At 46.3% G+C, this 5,119-nt stretch overlaps 1 long non-coding RNA gene across 2 annotated transcripts; it reads right to left on the bottom strand.

Moving 5' to 3' along the window:
• Window positions 1-1,262: 1,262 nt before the first annotated feature.
• Window positions 1,263-4,665, bottom strand: LOC144702652 (uncharacterized). Of its 2 annotated transcripts, none has more exons than XR_013581312.1 (3): window positions 3,661-4,665; window positions 1,816-2,018; window positions 1,263-1,593 (listed from the first exon to the last, which is right to left on the bottom strand). It is a non-coding gene; the product is annotated as an uncharacterized LOC144702652 (long non-coding RNA). The 2 variants fall into 2 exon arrangements; XR_013581313.1 differs by having other exon boundaries at window positions 1,816-2,007; window positions 3,661-4,664.
• Window positions 4,666-5,119: the final 454 nt, after the last annotated feature.

Here is a 5,119-nt window from a genome sequence, read left to right as displayed (position 1 = left end):
CCCATTTGGTTCTCAACCTTAACACACCACGTCTTTCACCAAGAAAACACCTCGAACTTGTGCCCCCAGAAATGAACCTAAACCTTCTTGAAGAAATCATCAACAAAGGTCAATAAAACACGAGCACCTCCTCTCGATGTCACATCACCAAGACCCTATCGACATGAATGTAGTCAAGGCTCTTTCGGGTAGTATACCTTAACAACTTAAAGTTTGCCCTGCATTACTTGCCCATTATACAATACTTGCAAAAATCCAATTTCCATGATGTAACTCAAGGTAACAGTGCATGTGCATGTAGCATCTGCATGCTTTTTTTGCTCATATAGCCTTGCCGCAAGTGCTGTAATGGAGTGTCATCAGTTGGTGGCTCGTGTGGTGTCATTGTACCAACTACCCCTACAACAAACTACCCTTCAAGTTTGTAAATGTTGGCTCATTACCAAATCCCTTTTATAATGAGAAGACCACCTTTATAGACCTTGAGCAACCTATTCTCGGCCCAATAAGAACATCCATCTCTAACGCACCAAGAAAAATCAAGTTTTGATGCGAAGCTGATACATGTCACACATTCCCCAACACTCTCCCAAAACCATCTAACACCTGAATCTTCAACATCTAACTATCTTGCACGAAGCATTGTTTCCCATATAAATGGTATTTGCCAAACTCGTATAATATTCAAACCTGTCACATGTGGATGCATGATGAGAGCAGCCAGAGTCAAGAATCAACTTATATGCCCATTTTTATCCACAACTAGGGCATAATATACTTCACCATCAGCACTATCATCAACCTTTGTGATGTTGGTTCAACTCGTCTCTCCACTTGCTCCCTTAACCCCATTTAGTTCCGGACAATCCCGTCATAAGTGTTATTTTGCATGACAGTTATGAAAATCCCACTTTTTCAACCATTTGGCTCTAGACTTATAGCATTCCTACTTTTTCAGCTCTCATTCACATTGGTAGGAATGCGGGAGAGGTAGGGGGCTTGACTAGTCAAACCCCACTTGGCAGGAGACATGTTTGGCACAATGCCCAAAGGGAGTTCTAAATAAGCGAGATGTATTTTTATATAATTTTTAGATTTGAAGGTATCAACAAATTGAGGTGATTCTATCAAACACCCTTGATGTGTTCGACAGAATGCCTCACAAAGGTCGACAAAATAGATAGATATATTTTTTATAAAGGGAAGCAGTCAAACTTAGGAAACTTGTGAAAATCATGCGATGAATATCGAGTGTGTGATAAAATGCCCTAAAGAGGCTGCAGAACCCAATTTCAATGAAAATCAATCCATATCTAGGCTGAATAAAAATTATTAAAACTAATTGAATTTCAATTGATTTGTCATCCAGCTGAAGCAAAAAAGATTACCAAACTCACCCTGAATTAAAGATAAGGGGGCGGTGGCACCGATCGCCGCCACCTAGCCTTAGTGTGCAATTGCCCCCTTGCTTCTCTCTCGTGTTGACGCAAGTCTTCATCTTCTTCAGCCTCTTCTTGCACAGTCCTAATCTCTAGGAGCCATTGGAGGGCTGTCATAACCCTCCTCTTGCCTTGCCAGTCTCAAAAGGGTTCTCTGTTGATTTTTGGGAAATTGATCAAAAGATGTTGAATTAAGGGGCCTTTCTTTGGGCCCCTTTTATGGCTTGGGAGAGACCTCCCAGACCATCCGATAGAGGGGGACGGCCCTAGAGGTCCTCCCATGCTGTCGGATGACCTGGCGGTCTCCCCTCGCCTATTGAAAACCACCGTCCGGTGACGGCATCGATGGCCAGGGGTGGAGGTGGATGAAATTTACCCTGTCCGTCTGATCTCCTTTATAACCTGTCCATCATCTTTGATGAAATCACAGCCGTGGGCCCTTCTTACAGTGTACCCCCTACCTCACCAGATCAGCGTCTCGTCAGCCACCATGTCAGCACTTTCTTGGTCATGATTTGCTCTTCACCAGATCCAGTCGTCCTTGTCATCTGCAGCAACCATCAAGGCCCTACATCCATCCTTTATCATGGATCAATAAATACCCCCATAGTTGTAAAAAAAATCCCGTTTAATTTTGGGAATGATTTTCTCATTTAAAATCTAGTTTGGATAGCTCGTTATGGCCCAAGAGTGAAAGAGTAAAAGAGTCGCATTAAGATCAAGACATGGACACACAAGGAAAAAGCACCACTCAGCCCAGTGGCACGTGATGATGAGGTTAGTGTACTTTTAAGTCACATACTCATACTTTTTCCTAGGTTATTGTAACTAATAGCCTAGGTTTCCACAATCACAGGGATCACCTCCAACTCCACAATTTGTCCATGCGTATCAGCCTCCATCTCTGTTGCAACAGGAAAAGTAAAACTTCATCACTTGCCCTACTCTGCTGCTCATTTGCGTGTATCCTTCATCATTTCCTCGCAGTCAAAGGCTGTATCTCTTTCATACACTACAGTACACTCCACTCACGTCCCTCACCATTAATCATCTCCTGAAAATCTATAAGCGCTAGGTAAGGTTATTAAATTACAATTAATTTATAATTTTGTACTATTAAAATATATTAAAGTTCTGAATGTTATTCCACAACATTTGAATGGATTATATTAAATAAGATTAATATTTTATGATTTCTGAATAATTATTTCATAAGGTTAATTTTATTAAATTATATTTAACTCCTAAATAAATATAATAATCCAAAAAAATAGAAATTAAAGATAAAATTCACTGTTCGATATTGGCTTAGTATTGATTTGAGAGTTAATCACCCTGTGCTTGCAAGGAAAATTATAAAAATTATTGCATAAACTAGAGGCCTTAAATGGCATTTCTAACACTAATATTTGATTCATCATCCATCATCCTGTTTTGAACTTAAGAGGATAAATTTTCAAACTACTTGTCAAACTTCAACCTGTGATAGTAGCAGGTGTAGGTTTGATTGCTACAGATTTCTACAGCTGATTGGCATAAATTTCTACAGAAAGCTCCCTGCACCATTTATTCATGTTTATCTGATAGTCCACTTTATCATGTTTTTGGCGATAAGGATCCCACAATGATCTTTTATAAGTTGGCAAAACACGTTGCGTCAAAGTAGATCATGAGAAAGTTGGTGTTCAAGAGAAGGTTGAATGGCTATGTATGTCTAAAGGAGCTGATTTATGTACTCATATTGATTGTTCTAATCAGTTGGCTAAATATTTGATAAAGAAAGAGGTCTTCTTTGGCCAAAAAAAAGTTATATTTCTTGATGTAACACGATCGGGTTCTCGGATCGAACGACTCGTGTTACACCAAAGGAGGGGCTAATGCGGTCATATCAGAGAGCAAAGACGTAATGATGATGTCATGATAGTGATAATACGACAATAAACTCGATGAGAAGTATGAACTAAGCCACGGCAAGCAGGACCTGGGAATGCCACTAGGCTCCCGATGATCCGGATATCGGGTTGAAGGCCGACGGTGCGAGCTCGGCTACTGCCGCTTTTGCACACACCCTCGACGGCCCCAACCAAGGACGTCTCGAAGGAAATCCTAACTCTCAGAGCGTGAATCCTATCTATCACTAGCCTAACCCCGGCGGTGGAGAAAACGTTCGGAGTCACTGAAAGAAATAATATAACGATGATGGGGAAGTCAAAGACCGTACCAGGAATGATAGGCTCGGGGGGGTCTTCTTCGGCAGCCGTGGAAGGCAAGCAGCAAGGTGCGGCGGTACCACGATCAACCGAGATTGTATGATGGGGCTGACCGAGGCGCGGCCGCGGGGACGGGCGCGAGGCGTCCAAAGGGAGACTGTGGGGCGCCCGTAGGATTGGACGGCGCCTGCGAGAGAACGGCAGCCGGATGGCCGAGGGGCGGTTGTGGGCCCGGCGATCTAGGGACGGCGTCGACGGTCCGCCCTGGCGGCGCGGTCAGCTTGGCGGCCACGGAGGCTCGGCCGCGGCCGCAGACGCTTGGGCGGCCGCGGAGGCCTGGGGCGGCCGCGGTGGCTCGGGCGGCCGCGGAGGCTCGGCGGCCGCGATTGGCCCTGGCGGCTGCGGACGACCTGGCGGCCGCGGGGGTCTGAGGCGGCCGCGGTGGCTCGAGCGGCCGCGGTTGGCCCTGGCGGCCGCGGTCGGCCCTGGCGGCCGCGGTCGGCGCTGGCGGCCGTGGTCGGCGCTGGCGGCCGCGGTCGGCCCTGGTGGCCGCGGTCGGTTCTGGCGGCATTAGCGGCGGCGGTCGCCGCTGGCGGCCCTCGGCGGCTGCTGGTGGCCCTCGGCGGCCGCTGGTGGCCCGGAGGGTCAGCTGGCGGCGCTAGGCAGCCTCAGGAACGGTCGCCAGAATTCCGGCGACGGTGGCGGAGACGGCGGTTTCCGGTGATGGCGGCGGCGGTTCCGGGCGATCTTTAGGGTTTCCTCTCTCTCTCCTAACTTCGCAGTGGCATTTTCGTAAATATGTCGAAAACTAAAAAAACACTAAAAATCAGAAAAATAGCTAAAAATCACATTTTCTTGAGTCTTTTTTTCTTCTTCTTTCCCATGGGCGGCCCCCACTTTTTGTAGGGGCAAATATGGGCCTTGTCCCCTTAAAAATAAAGGAGAGAAAGGCCCAATTAAAGAGTAGGGCCCCCCTATTAGGAGAGAGGGAGAGCGTCACACGACTATACCTACACGTGCGCTAACACACACGCAACGTGCAGGTTTTACAACGGTTTAAACACACGCGAATAAACAAAACAAGCAAACAATTGGCCGGCGTACATGGCCGACTAAACGAGAAAATGCAAGTAAAGATAACGTCAAACCTTGTTGGGCCGTTGACGAGGCCGCGTGCTCCGAAGACTGGATCATATGCGTGAACCTTCACGTGAGGAAGTGGATCAATGAGGGCTTCGAAGTGGATGGTCCCCAATCATTTCTACTTTTCTCACTTCTCAAGTCGTATGAAATAATCAACAATCCGAGTATAGGACCAGTTGATAAAACAATACGTGTAATGAGAAATGACACTTGAGGAGAGATTTTGAGAAGCTGGTAAATGGGAAGGAAGATGTTAGTGAGACAACCACTGCTAATGTTGCAAGGGTTGAGGATAGGGATGGGAAATTGCTTATTTTCCGCTGAATG

Source organism: Wolffia australiana, chromosome 4, assembly GCF_029677425.1.
Source record: "Wolffia australiana isolate 7733 chromosome 4, ASM2967742v1".
Classification (NCBI taxonomy): domain Eukaryota; kingdom Viridiplantae; phylum Streptophyta; class Magnoliopsida; order Alismatales; family Araceae; genus Wolffia; species Wolffia australiana.
Note: the sequence above shows the minus strand (reverse complement) of the source record. Positions and strands in the feature narration are given on the sequence as shown.